This window comes from Cupressus sempervirens, chromosome 8, assembly GCF_028749045.1.
Source record: "Cupressus sempervirens isolate cs-2001-9-10 chromosome 8, ASM2874904v1, whole genome shotgun sequence".
Taxonomy (NCBI): domain Eukaryota; kingdom Viridiplantae; phylum Streptophyta; class Pinopsida; order Cupressales; family Cupressaceae; genus Cupressus; species Cupressus sempervirens.
In genome coordinates, this window is record NC_143125.1 from 293,828,769 (window position 1) to 293,850,083 (window position 21,315).

At 37.8% G+C, this 21,315-nt stretch overlaps 1 protein-coding gene across 2 annotated transcripts in view; it reads left to right on the forward strand.

Moving 5' to 3' along the window:
• Positions 1-21,315, forward strand: part of EMB2421 (FAD/NAD(P)-binding oxidoreductase family protein) — a 222,303-nt gene that overhangs the window by 129,362 nt on the left and 71,626 nt on the right. The gene's annotated exons all lie outside the window — the stretch shown is intronic.

Genomic DNA, 21,315 nt, shown 5'->3' on the forward strand with positions numbered 1-21,315 from the left:
CTTAAGAAAATCAGGCCATTTCTCAAATAGAACTAGCTTTCAAGAATTCCTTTCTGAATATCATTTTTTGGACGTGTGTCAATTTGGATTACACTAACAAGGGTTTTTGTTTTGGTATTTTTCACAAAGAAAATCTGCTATTACTGAATATGACTGAATGAAACAGAAGGGTGTTAAGATAATGCCCTTTTTTCAACTCCATCCTCCTTGGTGTAATACCCAGTGACTGTTATAGTTGTCATCAATTGCGTTGTGCTTATTTGGAGCACAAGAAGAGTGTGATATCACACATTACTAAAAGTAAATAAACAAACTTTAACTCTACCTAGCTTCTTTCCATTGTATACCTTTTCTTTCTTCAATTGCTCAGTCAACTCCAAACATTGTTCCTATAGATCTGCTTTCGTTGTTTTCCATCAACTTGGACAAATGCAAATTTCTCACACCAGGCTCGTCCACTACAGAATACATATTCATATCACTAAATAAGATATAGAAAGAGTGACATAGAAAGTGACCATCACAATCACAAACCGAAACTTTGCGCAACCCTTCGTAGGATTTATAAATCTTTGTAACCCTTTTTCTTTTACTGTATTAACCATGGAAGTATCTAAGTAAAATTTACTGCAGGTTTGGCTGGGGAGGCTGGCATATTATGCTAGGCAAGCCATCCAATACCATAAAGTAAACTGTCATTATTTATCATAGATTTTATACTTTTTCTTAATTACTCCACTGATTCATAAGATAGCTTACTTACTTTTCTCCAGCATTATCATCTCACCTTCTGGTTTCTCTTGACTTGCTTCTTTCTGTCTTTGTTAAGGGTCAATAATACTTTGGAATCTCCATTTGTATCTCCAGTGTAGAGACTCAAATTGAGTCCTACTGTGATTTCCTCATTGTCTTTCAGTATACCCCTAATCTCATTCAGAATAATTGAGCATCATGATTGGCCTCTCCTTAGCAACTTCAAACCACCATCTGAATACTGTAATGATTTTCATGCAGTAAAAAGGAACTAGCTGCATGTGAAAGCATGGTTGCCCAACTCAAACTTTGGCTCATGTCAAAGACGTTGTGCCTCCCAAATGATTGCCTTGGATCAAATAATATTTCCTTTGTTAATTGCTATATGTCCCTGACCTTCACATCATACAAGCATTTTATGTTGCCCACCATAAATTGAATCCTGGTGCACATATAAGGGTTTCTGCTTTTTTTGTTGACATATTCAATGAAGGAATTTCATGTTATCTCTGTAGAACTCTTGTTAAATCCTGATAACTTGATTATATTAATGTTCTGATTTTTCAGATTAATGCATGTAATTTCCTTTATATATGGCCTCATGATAAATGCATCTCCTTAGAATAGATCGGTGATTTGATAGGCACATTTATATGCCTTGTATTTGACTATTGTAGTTAATTAATAACTAACTATTAGTTAATGGACAAAGGCCGCCGATTTGTGGAGGCATAGGTTGTTTCATCGAGGGCCGACCTGAAAGGGTTGTGTCTTATGAAAAGACAAGACCCTTGGTTAATATATATGGAGGAGCAAGATTGTGGATAGAGAATACACAATACAATCTTAAGTCTACTCTTCTAGCAATCTGCTCCTTGGCGATTTAGTATAGAAATAAAAGATAATTTCCAAAATTTATTATAGACTTCCAGAACAACATCATTCAGTTCAGAATTGTAGTAGATCGATTTGCAACAAGATATTAATTCTCCATCAGTATTATATCTTCAAAATTTGCAGAAAACTCACATGGTATCAGAGCCAAGTTGTTGAACCTAGGCTCTGCAAATTGACAATCAGATTTGAAAATATCTAAACAACATCCTTCTACCTTCAATGGTCAACGCAATCAAACCTGAAGACTGGTTTGATGGAAAAGAGCACTTCCTTGCATGGAAATTAAGAATTATGATGACTCTTGAAGACAATGATGTAATATAGTTTGTTGATAAGGAATCCAAGCAACCTGATGTTGATCCTCATAAAACTATGTGGATTAAAGGCAACAGGAAAGCCATGAAAATCATATTAGATGGAGTTAAAAATGAAATAGTACCTATGCTAATGAAACATCAGACAACATTTAATATGATGAGTGCATTATTAAATGCATATGAGGTTAACAATGCAACTAGAACCCTTGCACTAAAAAGGCAACTAAATCATATAAAAATAAGGGAGAATCTATGAATTCATACTTCCTAAGGGTGGCTAGTCTAAGAGATGAACTTGCAAGTATAGGGACCATAATTGAAGACAAAGAGCTGTCATTTATGGCTATAGATGGGTTACCAGATTAATGGGAAACATTCTCACAAAGAGTAAGTGCTAGAGACAAGCTCCTAGACATCAACAGACTGCCTTCAAGAAGAATCTAGGCAACTTAAGAAAGGACTGAAATTGAAAATTGGAGATGGAGAACTTCATGTTCTCAATACAAATTCCTACAAAGGAAAGAAGAAACACTTTAAGAAGAAGAAGGCCCCTCAAGGCAATAACAAATTGAAGAGGGACATATGTAAAGTCAAATGCTTCAAATGTGAGAAACTTGAACATTATAAGTCAGACTGCCCTGATAATACGAAACAAGTAAATTTCACAGAGGTAACTAAGACAAAAGAAGACTATGATCCTAAAAATTATGTACTGTGTTCAATGCTATCAAATGAAGTATCAAGCAAAGCATGGGTAATTGATAGTGGATCATCTCGACACATTACAGGATACAAAGAAGTACTGGACTCAATATCAAAAGAAGTTAGTGACGAAGTTACCATAGGTGATAATTCGACTCATTTTGTCAAAGGAATTGGGAACTGCACCTTGAAACTGAAGTCGAGTATTTCTCTTCATCTCAAAAGAGTACTCTATGTACTAGGAATCAATAGGAATCTAATCTCTATTACAACACTTGAAGATGATGGATATACGGTCGCATTCATAGATGGTAAAGTAATGCCTTGGTCTAAGAACTCTTCATTTAAAAAATCAAAGTTGATTGGTCAAAGAAAGGGATACTTGTATGAATTAAATATATAACCTATTCAAGCCTTAATCCATGAAGCTGCTGATATAAACAAAGTATGGCATAGAAGGTTAGGGTACCTAAATTTCAAAGCCTTATCGACTATGGAGAAGATGGTTACTGATTTACCTAAATTAAATAAAGATTATTTTAAGCATATGCAAAGGATGTACACTAGGTAAGAACACCAAAAGTCCATTTCAAAATAGCACTAGAAAAACTAACAATCTTTTAGAATTAGTCCACTCAAATTTTTGTGGACCTATGCTTGTTCCTTCTGTTAGAGGGTTTTTGTACTATGTACTCTTTATGGATGACTTGTCTAGGAAGACATGGATTTACTTCTTGAAATGTAAAGAATTAGAAGAAATCCTTAAAAGATTTAAAGAATTCAAATCCTTAACTGAAAATTTATCAGGACACAAAATTAAGACTCTTAGGATTGATAATGGAGGGGAATATACTTCAGATTTGTTTAAGGATTTTTGTAAAGAAGTAGGGAGTAAGAGGGAGTGTACTGTTCCTTGCAATCCTCAGCAAAATTGGGTAGTAGAAAGAAAGAATAGGACAATTGTGGAAGTTGCAAGAGCTATGCTACTTGACCAAAATTTAGGATCCTATCTTTGGGTAGAAGCCAAATCTACTGCTGTCTATATTCAAAATAGATGACCTCACTCCCACCTCGGAGATAAAACTCTTGAGGAAGTCTTCTCTAATTTTAAACCAAATATTAGTCATCTTATAATATTTGGGTGTCCTGTTTATATTCATATTCCTAAAGAGAAAAGATCTAAACTTGAACCTTCAGGCAAAAGAGGGATTTTTGTTGGATATAATGAAACATCCAAAGCATATAGAATTTACATACCTGGTTCGAAAAACATTGAACTTAGTAGGGATGTAATATTTGAAGAAGATTTAGCATTGAAAAGAGCCCCAAGTTCTGAAGATCCTTTACATACACCTAGTTCTGAAGAAAATCACGAACCTGAGTTTCAGAGGGAGAACATTGAAGAAATTGAAGGTGAAATTCAAAATCTTAATCTTGAGGAATCTCAAAATCCTAAGAAAAGGCCACTTTGGGCCTCTAATACTATAGAAGAAGCACAAGACTTCTCTGCACCAGAAGGAACCTTCAGAGAAAGCAAAAGACCCAAAAGATTCTCTAGCTATGCTGCAAACATGAGTGATTTATTAAACATACAGCTTGGAATGATGCTATGATAGAAGAATACCAAAACCAACCAATGTTTTAGATGCTATTAAACATATAGCTTGGAAGGATGCTATGATAGAAGAATACCAATTCATTATTAAGAATGATGTTTGGGAAATTGTTCCAAGGCCTGAGGGAAAATTTGGTGTTTCTTCTAAATGGATATTTAAAATCAAGCATGCTGCTGACGGTAGCATTGAAAAATATAAGGCCAAATTCGTAGCCCGTGGATTTTCTTAGAAAGAGAGAATTGATTATGAAGAAACTTTTGCTCCAATTGCTAGATACACCTCTGTAAGAGCAGTCCTAGCTATTGCAACATCGAAGGGATTGAAAGTATATTAGATGGATGTGAAAACAAATTTCTGAATGGAAAGATTTTTGAAGAGGTATATTTGATACAACACAAAGGATTTGAAACTCATAACCCTAAAGTCTTTGTTTGTAGGCTCAAGAAAGCTATCTATGGGCTTAAACAAGCTCCAAGAGCATGGTATGAAAGAATTGATAAGTATCTCACTAGTTTAGGATTCTGCAAGAATGAAGCTGATCCAAATCTCTATTATAAAAAGGATAAAGATGATATGATAATTTTGATACTACATGTTTATGATTTACTAATAACAGGTGATGATCATCTTATAGATCAATGCAAGAAAGATCTAATCAGAGAATTTGATATGAAAAATTTAGGACTCTTTCATTACTTCTTAGGACTGGAAGTATGACAAAACTCTAACAACATCATACTTAATCAAGGAAAGTATACATTAGACATCTTGTAGAGTTTTGGAATGTGAAACTGTAGACCTATGTCTTCTCCAGTGGAGACTAATCTACACAAACTTAAGGAAGTAGCAACAGAATCACCCTCCACAGATTCTACTCTTTATGGATAGATGATTGTGTCGCTTATGTACTTGGTAAATACAAGACTTGATATTTGCTATGCTTTTAATGCCTTAAGTCAGTTTATGTGTGAGCCAAAGGAGATTCACCTGGTTGGGAGTCAAACACATTATGAGATACTTACAAGGCACTCTTAACCTTAGGCTCAAGTATCAGAAAATTGACTTGGATTTACATGGATTCACAGACTTAGATTGGATTGGAAGTGTTATTGATAGGAAAAGCACTTTAGGATGTTGTTTCTGTTTAGCCTCAACGATGATATCATGGATATGCAGAAAGCAGGCACCAGTAGCACAGAGTTCCACAGAAGTTAAATACATCGCAGCTGCAATGGCTTCTTGGGAAGCAGTTTGGCTTAGAAAGTTACTTGTGGGCTTATTTGGTCAGCCCATGAATCCCACTATCATTCATTGTGATAATTAGAGTTGCATCAAGCTTTCTGTGAATCTAGTTTTTCATGACAGATCCAAGCATATTGAAATTCCTTACCATTATGTAAGAGCTATGGTAGACATGATTACTATCAAGTTAAAATACATTTGTACTACAGATTAGACAACAAATATTCTTACCAAACCTCTCTCTCTCGTGAAGATAGATCACTTCAAAAAAGGACTTGGTATGGTTGAATTATAACTCATTTGTATTATTTGATTGTTAATAATATAATTTTGTATTAAATTATTATTGTTAGGCTATTGATTGTTATGGGCTTCACCATTTGTGTTTTGTATCTAAAGAGGTGACAATCTCTACGATAATAAATCGACATTATATGAGATGACGATCTCTAAGATAATGTTCTATAATAGTAGGGAACTATTGGCAGATCTGGATGAAATAAAGATCATATTGTGTTATAGACATTTCTATGTCTACGAGTCACAATTTGGAGAAAGGAAGAATATAACCATTCTCCAGATTTTATCCTGTGTACTTGCAGATCTTAATTCAAGATCATATTGTGATATAGGCTTGTCAGTGTCTATGAGTCACAATTTAGAGAAAGGAAGAAATTAATCATTCTCCGAATTTCATCTTGTGTATTGCATCACATGTAATACTGTTATCACAAGTATTAGTGATAATTCATATTACAGGTTTAGTAATATGACAAAGTATCATGTGTACCATGATACTACATGCTTGGAAGAATCAAATAGATAATAGAGTACAAATCTATGCTTAACAATGTTGCTAGATATGTTTCTCTCATTTATATTATCAAGTTAAGAGGGAGTGTGAAATCCTGATAACTTGACCATATTAATTTTCTGATTATTCAGATTAGACAGATCTATAATGCATGTAATTTCCTTTATATATGGCCTCATGATAAATGCATCTCCCTAGAATAGGTTGGCGATTTGCTAGGCACATTTATATGCCTTGTATTTGACTATTGTAGTTAATTAATAATTAACTATTAGTTAATGGACAAAGGCTGCTGATTTGTGGAGAGTAGGTTGTTTCATGGAGGGCCGACCTGAAGGGGTTGTGTCTTATGAAAAGACAAGACCCTTGGTTAATATATAAGAAGGAGCAAGATTGTGGATCGAGATACACAACACAATCTTAAGTCTGCTCTTCTAGCAATCTGCTCCTTGGTGATTTAGTACAGAAATAAAAGATAATTTCGAGAATATTTTGCAAACTTCCAGAACAATAACATTCAGTCCAGAATTATAGTAGATCGATTTGCAGCAAGATATTAATTCTCCATCAGTATTATATCTTCAGGATTTGCAGAAAACTTACAACTCTCATCTTTAACATTATGACTTTATCGAAAGTGGGAAATAGATTCATGGGCAGAGCATAGTCATAGTTCTGATAATCATATCCATGGGTGAGTGTCATCATTCATTGCATTCAGTCTGTAACCATATCCAGGTATGTACTTTCTTATTTTCTTAGTAGTGTTCCGGACATCAATGACACCTACAATCTCCCCGTCATTGCAAAACACTATCTACAAGCTGAACCAAGTCACATTAAAAAGCAATCTTACTGTCACTGAACCTGTGAAGCATCTACATTGGAAAATATCTGTGCACTAAGCTATAATGAGAACCTGTGAAAGTTACCACACAAAAACTGGAAAACATAACATCTGAATCATGAAGTAACATCTTAACCTCTGATAAAGCACATCTAAACCTCATATCTGAGCATCTTGTGACATCTGAACATCTAAACCTGTGAATCACTGACACAAACTGTCTACATCAGTGTCCTCCAAACAGAAACACTTCTCCCCCTTTAACATTAATGACAAAGGGACGGGGATTAATAGAGAAAACAATAAACACTCCCCTGTAATTCATGCTCTATTCAAGAGCTTAATGTGGCAAAGCCAGAGTTCCAATGGCTTCGTGAAAAATGTTGAAAAGTAGCTGCATGTAAAGGCTTAGTGAAAATATCAGCTAGTTGTTGTTTAGTACTAACATATTCTAGACATACTTCACCATCAGCAACACACTCTTTAGGAAAATGATATCTTATGGAAATATGTTTAGTACAAGAATGTTGAACAGGATTTTTAGAAATGTTTATTGCACTTGTACTATCACAATATATAGGAATAGGCCCATCAAAAATAACCTGTAAATCCATCAACGTTTGCTTCATCCACAAAACTTCAGTGCAACATGCAACTACAGCAGTATATTCAGACTCAACAATAAAGAGGGTCATGGATTCCTGTTTCTTGTTGAGCCGTGCAACTAACCTGTTACTCAAACAGAAAGCTCCTCCACTAGTGCTGCATTTATCATCCAAACTCCCTGCATAGTCAACATCTATATATGCAACAAGAGAAAGCTGTTTATTATTAAGATACCATAAACCAAATTCAAGAGTGCCCTGCAAATATTTGAATATATGTTTCACTGCATTTAGATGAGATACTTTAGGAGATGCCTGAAACGTGACAACCATACACACTGCCAATCATTGACCTGTATTGAGTTTGATCCATTGCAAGGGATTCACCATCTTTACTAAGTTTACAACTAGTAATCATAGGAGTACTAACAGGTTTGCAAGAATCCATATGAAATTTCTTAGGCATTTCTTTTGTAAATTTAGTTTGAGATAAGAAAATACCATTATCTAGCTAAGAAACTTGAAACCCAAGAAAGTATGACAGTTCTCCTAACATTGACATTTCAAACACTGACTGCATTTGAGTAGCAAAATCTTGACATATTTTATCATTACCCTCAAAAATGGTGTCATCAACATAAAAACCACAACACAAATCTGATCATTAACAGTTTTGAAATACATATTACTACGTGCATTACCTCAGTGAAAACCATGCTGGATAAGATGTCGATCAAGTCTGGACTACAAGGCCCTTGGTGCCTGTTTAAGACTATATAGTGCCTTTTAAGCCTGCAAACATATCCTTCTTTTCCTGCACACACACTGCACACACAAAACCTTTTGGCTGTTTCATGTAAATTTCCTCTTCTAAATATCCATTCGAAAAGGCTGATTTAACATCCATTTGCCATACTTTAAATTTCTTATATGTTGAAAATGCAAGAAACATAGGAATAGCTTCTAGTCTAGCTATAGGAGTGAATATTTCTTCAAAGTCAACTCCTTCAATTTGTGCATAGCCTTTACAAACAAGTCTAGCTTTATCATGAGCAATTTGACCATTTTCATTTAGTTTATTTTTGAACACCCATTTTGCACCAATTACCTTCTTATCAGTAGGTCGCGTTTGATTCTTTTCGGTTTGTGGTAACTCTTCTTTCATTGTTTTAATCCAACAATCATTAGTACTAGCTTCTTTAAAGGATTTTGGTTCCATTTTTGAGATTAATGACAAATATGATTCTTCAAAATGTTCATCTTACATTATAATTCTTTACAACCTTTTTTCTAGTCTGAATTCCATCATCTTTGTTACCTATAATCTGCTGTTCAAGGTGATCGCGTTTATCAAATTCTGATGGACATTTAGTTGGATTATCTTCATCAATATTATCAAAAGATATTTGAGCATGTTTTGAACAAACTTGAACATTACCATTAGAACTTATTGTTGATGTTGTTTTATTTGACCAATTTGTTGGAAGAACTTTCAAATACATTCTCAGCATTATTTACACATTCATCATCATTATCTTTGTGTAATTGTTCATCATATTTGACATTGATACATTCCACAATTTTTTTAAATCTGTTATTATAACATTTGTATGCTTTACTATGAATATAATAGCCAAGAAACACACCCTCATCACATTTTGAATCAAACGTATCAACTCCGTCTCATTTAATACAACATTTACACCTAATTTTTTAAAATACTTTGCTGATGCTGTTTTACCATAGCATAATTCATAAGTAGTCTTTTTGCTATTAGTTCTTAGCTGTACTATAATGACCTGTACCTACTACTCCTCTAGAAAGCAATGTGCAGCCATTGGAATGAAGTCGTATGGTTACTTGAGTGCAATAGGGAAGTTTGAAACACTTGTACGGATACCAAATAGGGTGTACGAAGATGGCTAAAGGCCATACGGTATGTTATTGGACACCAAATGTGCCATACGGTGGGAGAGAGAGATGATGTATGACTGTGTAGTGAGCAGTCTGGCCGTATAGAGGTATAAGGGGCCGTACAGTGAAGTGAAGTTGTACGGTGAACACATTAGCGGTACGGTAGGAACTATGGGGCCGTACGATGAGTATATGGAGGTGGTACAATTGGTTGGGAGGTAGTACGTTTTAGCTCGGAGGCTATATGGTTGAATAATGGTAGTTGCACAGAGTGTTGTGAGAGGTAGAAAGAATGAATTCAGATCAACACTCTAAATTATTAATTCCAAATTCATTAAACAATGCCAAACAAGAGTGGAGATTAGAACACAAACAACCTTCAATTAATATTTGCCAAAAGATGGTGCTCCAATTTGCTAGATCCGAGCGAAGTGTTACAGGTGATGGAATAGGGTGAGGGTTAAATCCCACCGAAACCGGATAAACCAAATAGGGAAGATCTTTCACTTCCGAAATGGCAAACAACTAAAACTCCAACAGGAATTTGCAGTATAAAGAAATAATCCAAAAATGCATCCCTAATGACTACCTACAAGTTGTGCTTAAATACCCGTCGGGGAAAACTTTCTAAGGGTGTACAAAGATAGCCGATGCCAACACAAACTACGGAAACAAAAATAAAAATGGGTCCAAGATATATTAAATCAACTGGCTCAGTTATAATAGCTTAATTATAATTTATTTTATAACAGGAACATTACAGTCCTCCCATCCCAAATTTTGCTTCTCCTCAAGTATATGCAATGCCGGATGCTGTGGAATGTGCTCGCCCTCCCATGTCGCGTCGTCCAACGGCAAGTGTTTCCAACATACCAAATATTCCTTTGTCATGCGATTCTGCAGGATCTTCTCACGTACTTCGATGATCTCGACTGGTCCCAATGCGAGCTTTCCTTCTTCATTGAGCAGTGGAAGGTCTGCCACTACCATGACGTTCTGTCCCACAACTTTCTTCAGGCAAGAGATATGAAAAATGTTATGAATACGACTCCCCTCTGGAAGTTCCAACTCATAGGCAACTTCACCGATGCTGCAAACTACGCAATAAGGACCATAAAATCGTGGCTTCAATTTTCCTTTTCCCTTTTCCTTCAATGAGGATTGCCAGTAATGGTTGAAGTCTGAGATAGACCAAGTCTCCCACTTTGAAAGTTCTCTCAATTCGATGTCTGTCAGGTAGATTTTCTAGTGATTCTGTGCCCATTGTAAGTTTTCCTTCAAACATCTCAATATGTCTTGTCCCTCTTGAAGCCAGTCCCTCGCCCTTGGTGCATGACTGTCACCCAAAACTGTGTCGATGAAGGAAAGGGGTTCATACTCGTATAGTGCTTTGAATGGTACCATCTCGATGGACATGTGGTAAGTGGTATTGTAACAATATTCCCCTAGGTGCATCCATTTGAACCATGCTCATTGTTGTGCCAAAATGTAATTCCGAAGGTAACCTTCAAGTCACTTGTTCATAATCTTCGTTTGCCTGTCTGTCTAAGGGTGATAACGAGTACTTGGCAACAATTCTGTTCCTTCTAGTCGAAATACTTCTGTCCAAAAGATACTGATAAATCGTCCATCTTGATCACTGATAATGTTTCAGGGTAACTTGTGTAGATGAAAAACTTATCTAAAAAATAGATTGGCTACTTGTGTGGCCTGAAAGTCTAAGGAGATGGTGAAGAATGTGCGTACTTCGTTAGTTTGTCAACCACCACGTAAATACAATCCTTTCCGTTCACCTTGGGAAGTCCAGTAATGAAATCCATCGAGATACCTTCCCAATTCTGTTCTAGAATTGGTAGAGGTTGTAGTAACCTGGCGGGTAGAGTATGTTGGGATATGTTCTGCTAGTAGACCGCATGCTCTCTTACATACTGCGATACGCCTCCTTTAAGACCCTTCCATGAAAACCTCTCCCTAAGACGTCTATAGGTTTTGACGAAGCTCGATTGTCCTGCCAAGGGTGAGTCGTGGACTTCCTTCAAGAATTTTTGCTTCAATTTGGATTTTGACACTATAATGTCCTTGTCATAAAATAAATGTATTTAATTAAACTTTGTAACGAGCCGATTGATTTAATTTATCTCGATCCCATTTTTATTTTGTTTTTCGTAGTTTGTGTTGTCGTCGATTAACTTTGTACACCCTCGGAAAGCTTTTCCCGACGGGTATTTAAGCATGGCTCGTAGGTAGTCTGTAGGCATGCTTTCGATTATATCTCTCTGTACTACGGATTACTGTTGGAGTCCAGCATTGTTCGCCATTTTGGAAGTGAAAGATCTTCCCTATTTGGCTGGTGCGGTTTCGGTGGGACTCAACCCTCACCCTATTCTGTTGGTGTTCATCTCTGTGTGTCTTGCAAATCAGAGTATTATCTTCTGGTGGTAATCAACATTTGCATTCGACTCTCTTTCTTGTTGTGCAGATTTAATCAACATTTTGTGTATGTACATGCAACATTGTGTTCCTATCACTGTGTGTGTTTCTACTTTGCTCACTCCACCCTAGCCCTCTATTCGTACTGCTTTCACCCTCTTGTTCAGCTTTGGTCTTCGAATTCTCTAATTCAGCCACCGTACACCCCTTACACTAACTGTACGACTTCATTGAGCCACCGTATGGCTTACCTGCTGCACACAACCTTCTGTACAAACTCCCTTGCTAGGCAACATCATTGTACGGACAGTATACCGTACGGTTATTTCATTAGGTACCTCCCCTTCACCGTATACTCCTCCTTGTACCCCGTACTGCCACCTAAGTCACCGTATGGCCCTCAATTGCAATGTCCATATCCCATACGGCCTTCAATAACTGTACGACCTTTTGTATAGTCCGTATTGCTTCATTAATCCATCGTACGACATCTTCAAACATCTGTATGGCTAACCTTCCACCTATACGGTCATCCTGGCATCTTCTCTAGTCTCAACACAGCCGTACGGCCTCCCTAAAATCCACAGCATTCATTGAAGTAAGACGTCCTTCCAGGTGACTGTATCCATATGACCATTTTGGTAATTGCAGTGCGGGTTCAGAAAATTACAGTGGTATCAGTGCTCTTTGATCCTGCCAGCTTGTGGGTAGTGAATGAGAGTTTATAGCCGGAAGAGGACACATTCCATTGATTGAATGGCTGATGAAAGGGAACCGACCGACACTGAACTTGTGGCACTTATGAGGGAACTTGCTCGGAATCAGGCACAGATTACGGATATAGTCAATGTCTTACTTCAATGAATGCTGTGGATTTTAGGGAGGCCATATGGTTGTGTTAAGACTAGAGAAGTTGCCAGGATGATTGAATGGGTGGAAGGTTAGCCGAACAGATGTTTGACGATGCCATACGGTGGCTTAATGAAGCAGTACGGACTATACAAAAGGCCATACAGTTATTGAAGACCGTACGAGATGTGGACATTGCAATTGAGGGCCGTATGGTGACTTAGGTGATTGTACGGGGTATAAGGAGTGTACGATGAAGGGGATGTAACTAATGAAATAGCCGTACGACATATTGTCTTTATGGTGATGTTGCCTAGTAGGGGAGTTCGTACGGAAGGTTGTGTGCAATAGGGAAGCTGTACGGTTAGTGTAAGGGGTGTATGGAGAAAATTGAGTAAGGTGTACGGATTGAATATGTAATGTCCCCTTTTTAGCATTTATAGCATGATGTTGTCGTTAGCCTATTTCCCCACAGTCCCGTAGGCTAACCAGGACATTAAAGGGGCTTAGAGGCCATTTGGCCTAGATAGTTTCAGTTGTAGGTCTTTCTGAGGGGTTTTGAGGCAACTTTGAGCATACTTACTATTTATAGTAAGTCATCTTGCGCATGGGTGGACATCCAGTGGCAACGATATGTCGATGGTAATTGTTTAAAATCGACAAGAAGACTTGTTTATCATTGACAAGATTTGTTATGCATTGATAAAGCTATTTTATAAAGTTAAATCTAAATATTTAACTTTATTAATGCATAGACTATAGTTTGTGGGAAATATTTAAATTAAAAGTCCCCTTCATTTTATAACACATTGGAGACATAAGTTACATAAAGGGAGTTATGTTTTATCCCACATTGAGAAAACAAAGGATGGAGCTCTTGTGAGAACACTATAAAAGAAATGGAAGAGCTTCTTTTATGGATGGTTGGAAATATAAAAAAAATTGGAGAATTTTCTGGAGGTTATGTCTCAATAGTTTGAAGGACGAAATCCCTTCAAGCTGAAAATCTTGACGCCATTGAAAGATATGGTCTTGAGATTCAACAGGGTAGCAATTCGAAAAAGCAGAAACGAAAAAGCAGTCCGAAAAAGCAGAACCGAAAAAGCAGTCCGAAAAAAGCAGAACCGAAAAAGCAGGCGGAAAAAGCGGGTACGAAAAAGCAGTCCGAAAAAGCAGAACCAAAAAAAGCAGGTCGAAAAAGCAAATTGGAAAAGCAAAGTAGAAGGGGCAGCATTGAAGGAAATTATTACAGCCATCTACAACCAGGTTCTTTTGTTAGTATTGCTTTTTAGGGTGTTATAAGCTTTCAGCTGTAAGTGTGCATTATACCAACATTGTCATTTTGTAATCCATGTAAATGCCAAAGTTTTGGCCATATTTCATGAGCATTGTATTAGAAATTTTATTGCAAATTAAAAAGATAATAGTTGCTGGTGCCATTTAAGCAATTCAATCTCATTATTTATCAGCTAGTTAGTTTGCATACCAACTGTTTGTAAAAATGTCAGTTGGCTGTAGGTGTTCATTTCTCATGCTTAGCTCATATATATGCACTGAATATTGTCAAAATTAGTAGCACACTCATGTTAGGTCATTGTGTAGTCCATTGTAGTCTTCTAGCACATGATTTTCATTGATGCAAATTGAAGAAAAAGTCATTTGAAGCTAGCTGAAATACTATATCAGTCATACGTCCCTTGCATGTGAATTGTTTTATGAAATTCCTTGAGCTTTCATCAGCATTTTTGAGGGCAGATTTGAGGACGGTCATTACAGTGGTATCAGAGCTTGCTTGCAAAGTGTTTGACGAAATGTCAAACAACTGAAGTATAAAGATTTTTGGTGTTTGAAGAAGTTATAACCTGTTGGGGTCATTACAGAATACCTTCACCCAACCTTTCAGTAGTTCTACCAATCCATCCATGAAGAGCAAGACCCACGATCTTTCGGAAATGTCTGTGAACAACATAGAAAGCCTCTGAAATTCCGCAATGAACTGATCCACCAATCCGGTTTGCCTTAGTTGTGCTAGTTCTTTGAAATCGAGCTCAAGATCTTTCCCATCAAATCATTTTATTAGTTTCTTTGTAAATTCCGCATAGGTATTTATTTGATCCTGCCCTAATGTGATGGTGCCGTGGTGCCACCATTCATGCACAACTCCCTCCAAGTGCAACACGGCAAATTTGGTTGCTTCTTCTTCCGGCATAAGATTTAGTAAGAAGTAGGCATCAGCTTTCATCACCCACGCTTGTACTGAAATGGGACCCAATCCGTCAAATAGAGACAGATTCACCTTACTCAATTTTCTCCTGAGATCATCGTTAAAGTATCCTCCTCTGTTTTCTCCTTACTCAATTTTCTCCATTAACCCCTTACACTAAACGTACGGCTTAATTGAGCCACTATACTGCTTCCCTGCTGCACACAACCTTTTGTACGGACTCCCCTACTAGGCAACATCACCGTACGGACAGTATACTGTACAGCTATTTCATTAGTTACCTCCCCTTCACCGTACACTCCTTGTACCTCGTACGGTCACCTAAGTCACCGTACGACCCTCAATTGCAATGTCCATATCCCGTACGGCCTTCAATAACAGTACAACCTTCTATATAGTCCGTACTGCTTCATTAATCCACTGTATGACATCTTCAAACATCCGTACGGCTAACCTTCCAGCTGTACTGTCATCCTGGCATCTTCTCTGGTCTTAGCACAGCCGTACGGCCTCCCTAAAATCCACAACATTCATTGAAGTAAGACGTCCTTCCAAGTGAGTGTATCCATACGACCATTCTGGTATTTGCAGTGCGGGTTTAGAACATTATAGACACTAAAAATATCTGATTCTTATAGTAAATGATGTCATCCGCCACTTTGTACCGATCATCCTAGGGGTTGCCATCCATTAGGTCACAGGGAAATGTGTTTTTGGAATGTTCTACCAACAAATGTGCTTTCCAGTCAGCTAAAATTTGGGTCAATAAGCAAATAGTGGGTTTCCTAGAGAAAGCATCTGCAACCACATTGTTCTTTCCTTTCACATATTCAATGTCAAAATCAAAAGCCTGAACCTTCCTTAACCATTTTTGTTGCCTCTCGTTTAGTCTCGTTGCTCTAGAAAAAATCTCACACTATTGTGATCCGTATGAACAACAAACTTGGCACCCACCAGATATTGCCAGAACTTGGTTAGGGCATGTACAATGGCCAACATCTCTTTGTCATAAATAGAATATAAGCATTTTTTTGCGTAAGCTTCTGCTCTATTAAGCTATGGGGTGTCTATCTTGCATCAGTACCGTGTCAATGCCTTCTACGGATGCGTCGCACTCCAGAATGAAAGGTCGAGCGAAATCAGGCAATGCAAGTACATGACAAGTGCTCATTGCTTCTTTCAGTTTATCAAAAGTGTGTTGTGCTTTTTCATTCCACTGGAAGGAACCCTTTCTTGTCCGATCTGTTAATGGGGCATTGAGCTGAGAGAATCCTTTTACAAACCTCCAATAATAACTGCACAGTCCAAAAAATCCTCGCAACTCTGTGAGTGATTTCGGGGAGGCCAATCAAGGATAGCCTGAATCTTCTCCTGATGAACTTGACCTCCATATTTACTAACAACATGCCCCAAGTACAATATTTCCATCATACCAAATTCACACTTGGATCGCTTGGCGAACAAGGATTGATCCTTCATGATCCCTAGTACTTCGTCCAGATGCTTCAGGTGCTCTTCCCATGTCTTGCTATAAATAAGAATATCATCAAAAAATACTAGTAAGTACTTACACAATTGTTTGTTGAAGATGCAATTCATGCATGATTGAAATGTAGCAGGTGCATTTGTTATTCCGAACAACATGACCAGGAACTCATAATGCCTGTAGGGATAACGAAAGGCCGTTTTTTCCATGTCTTCCTTTCTCGTGGATTTCATGGTATTCAGAACGAAGATCTATTTTTGAAAAATAGACTGCGCCATGTAATTCATCCACCAACTCATCTATCCTTGGAATGGGATGTATATATATATATATATATTTTGTTCAACGCACGGTAGTCCACACATATGCGCATCGTCCCATCCTTTTTGACCAATACCACTGATGACATTAAGGGGCTAGATCTGGGACGGATCCATCCTTTCTCCAGCAGTTTCGTAAGTATCTGTTGGTATTCTTTGATGATCTTATTTATAGCAAGACATGGGAGGAGCACTTGAAGAATATGAATGAAGTTCTGAGTATCATTGAGGAATAGTCCCTGTTTGCCAAGTAGTCCAAATGTGAGTTTGGTATGACAGAGATATTGTACTTGGGGCATGTTGTCAGTAAATACAGGGTTCAAGTGCATCAGGAGAAGATTCAAGCTATTCTGGACTGGCCTACCCCAAAATCACTCATGGATCTACGAGGATTCTTCGGATTGTGCAGTTACTATAGGAGATTTGTCAAAGGATTTTCTCAGCTCAACGCATCTTTAATGGATCTGACGAAGAAGGGGGCTTTCTAGTGGAACGAAGAAGCACAACTCACCTTTGATAAGCTAAAAGAGGCTATGAGCACTTGCCTGGTTCTTGCATTGCCTGACTTCGCCGGACCGTTCATTTTGGAATGCGACGCATTTGGGGAGGGCATTGGAGCGGTTTTGATGTAGGATAGACACCCCATCGCCTATGAGAGCAGGAAGCTTACACCAGCAGAATGCCTATATTCCATTTGTGACAAAGAAACATTGGCCATCGTACATGCTCTAACAAAGTTCCTGTAGTATCTGATAGGTGCCAAATTTGTCGTATATATGGATCACAATAGTCTGAGATATTTCTTGGAGCAGCAAGACTTGAACGAACAACAACAAAAAATTTGTAAGCAAAGTTCAATCTTATGATTTCAACATTGAATATGTAAAAGGGAAGAACAATGTTGTTGCAAATGCCTTGTCCAAAAAACCCACCATCTGCTCGCTAGACTAGATCTTAGCTGACTGGAAGGCACAACTATTAGTAGAATATTCCAAGAATACATTTGCCTGTGAGATAATGGATGGCCACATGTAATGATCCCATCTTTTGGCCTTCACGTTCTTTTAGTAGTTGACCAAGTGTGTGTGCGTTAGCCTTGTTCTACATGGTCCCAAGGGCTAACGAAGTGTTTAATGGGATCCTGGAGTGTTTTGGCGTAGTCATTTCCAGTTTGGGCCAAAATGAAGTTGAGTTACTCAGTTTTAGGCATACTTACTATTTTTTAGTGAGTCGGCAGGACACAGTGCAGGTCAATTTTGGTGATTGGATTCAATACTCCTCGGTGAGAGCTTTCCGATGAGCTATCACTCGCATTATTCGGAGTCCAATTGCTAATACATTTTAATGCCTGAAGTTTTGTTAAAGTAACGTCTAATTTAATTGTAAAATATTAAAGTGTTACTTTAATATTTATTTTATGGTGATGTGTACCCAAGGGAGACATAAGGGGCATTTTAATATATGTTTTATATATTACACATCTTTTATCCGACATTGCCCATATGAGTTGAGTGGACCCTTGGAAATAGAATAAAAGGAAGAATTTCTGGTTTCATTAGGCAGGTTGAATATGAAAAGAAATTGGTGTGTGAGTTGCAGCTCTGTTCTTGGCATTTGAGGACGTTATTCCTCTCTTGTAACATTCTAGACATCATTCCCTTGGGGTTTGGCCTTTGGAATTCTTTGTTATTGGCTTCATTATCAGGCAGTTTAGTTGCATTTCCGGCTTCAGGCCAATTTGGTATTTTGTTCATATCTTCTTCACTACTTGTCCGACGCTTATGCCGCTTTGAGGGAATGATATTATGAAGGTAGTGGACTGATTGAAGGACAAAGTACTGTAGCAGCAAGTTCGAAAGCATGCGCTGGAGTATTATGTCAATAATGCTGAAGTAATTAGTGAGTTGATAAATCTGCCATGTATTTGGTTTTATGAATTCTGAAAATAACATTTTATTGGCAGCAGTTCATTTCCACTTTGCATATTATTGTAGTTTCTTTCTTGTTTATGTTGTATGATACCAATTCCATGCACAAAACACAACAAACAAATAAACGTTTGATTTCTGGAGTTATAAGGGGTTTAAAACATTAAACAGAGAAATAAGAGGTTGAATGCAAATTGTTTGACATAATTCCTTTCAGCAATTTGGTTTAGTTTTTGGGACATTCAGGGGTGCCCATTACACCACATCCACGATGATTGGTACAGAGTGGTGGATGATATCATCTACTATAAAGACAAGATATACCCGGTCCCAGAATCTAAATTGAAGCAGAAGATCTTGAAGGAAGTGCACGAATCACCTTTGGTGTGACATCTCAGGTTCCATAAAACTTACAGAAGTATTCGGGAGAGATTTTCATGGAAGGGACTGAAAGGGGACGTGTTGCAGCATGTAAGAGAATGTATGGTTTGCCAACAGAACAAGTCCGAACACACTCTTCCTGTCGGTTTGTTACAGCCTTTGCCAATTCCCGAACATAAGTGGGAAAGTATATCAATGAACTTCATAATAGGTCTTCCCAAGGTGAACGGAAAGGATTGTATCTTCGTGGTGGTTGACAGATTGACACTATTGTGATTCGTATGAACAACAAACTTGGCACCCACCAGATATTGCTAGAACTTGGTTAGGGCATGTACAATGGCCAACATCTCTTTGTCATAAATGGAATATAATCATTTTGTTTGCGTAAGCTTCCTACTCTCATAAGCTATGGGGTGTCTATCTTGCATTAGTACCATGTCAATACCTTCTTCGGATGCATTGCAATCCAGAATGAAAGGTCGAGCGAAATCAGGCAATGCAAGTACGTGACAAGTGCTCATTGCTTCTTTCAATTTATCAAAAGTGTGTTGTGCTTCTTCATTTCATTGGAAGGAACCCTTTCTTGTCAAATCTGTTAATGGGGCGCTGAGATGAGAGAATCTATTTACAAACCTCCAATAATAACTGCACAGTCCAAAAAATCCTCGCAACTCTGTGAGTGATTTCGGGGGAGGCCAGTCAAGGATAGCTTGAATCTTCTCCTGATGAACTTGAACTCCATCTTTATTGACAATATGCCCCAAGTACGATATTTTCATCATATCGAATTCACACTTGGAGCACTTGGCAAACAAGGATTGTTCCTTCATGATCCCTAGTACTTCGTCCAGATGCTTCAGGTGCTCTTCCCATGTCCTGCTATAAATACGAATAGCATCAAAAAATACTAGTAAGTACTTACACAATTGTTTGTTGAAGATGCGATTCATGCATTATTGAAATGTAGGAGATGCATTTGTTAATCCGAACGACATGACTAGGAACTCATAATGCTTGTACTGACAATGAAAGGCTGTTTTTTCCACGTCTTCCTTCCTCATGTGGATTTGATGGTATTCGGAACGAAGATCTATTTTCAAAAAGTAGACTGCGCCATGTAATTCATCCACCAACTCATTTATCCTTGGAATGGGATATATGTTCTTTATTTATTTTTTGTTCAATGCACAGTAGTCCACACACATGCGCATCGTCCCATCCTTTTTGACCAATACGACTAATGACGTGAACGGGCTAGATCTGGGACAGATCCATCCTTTCTACAACAGTTCCAAAAGTATCTGTTGGTATTCTTTGATGATCTTATTTATAGTAGGACATGGGAGGAGCACCTGAAGCATCTGAATGAAGTTCTGAGTATCATGGAGGAACAGTCCCTGTTCATTGAGCAGTCCAAATGTGAGTTTGGTATGACAGAAATATTGTACTTGGGGCATGTTGTTAGTAAATAGGAGGTTCAAGTGCATTAGGAAAAGATTCAGGCTATCCTTGACTGGCCTCCCCCAAAATCACTTACGGATTTGCGAGGATTCTTCGGATTGTACAGTTACTATAGGAGATTTGTCAAAGGATTTTCTCAGCTCAACACACCTTTAGCAGATTTGACGAAGGGAGCTTTCCAGTGGAACGAAGAAGCACAACTCACCTTTGATAAGCTAAAAGAGGCTATGAGCACTTGCCCAGTTCTTGCCATGCCTGACTTCACCCGACCGTTCATTTTGGAATGCGATGCGTTCGAGGAGGGCATTGGAGCAGTTCTAATACAAGATAGACACCCTATCGCCTATGAGAGCAGGAAGCTTTTACCAGCAGAACGCTTGTATTCCATTTACGAAAAAGAAATGTTGGCCATCGTACATGCTCTAACCAAGTTCCGGCAGTATCTGGTAGGTGCCAAATTTGTCGTTTGTACAGATCACAACAGTTTGAGATATTTCTTGGAGCAGCGGGACTTGAACGAACGACA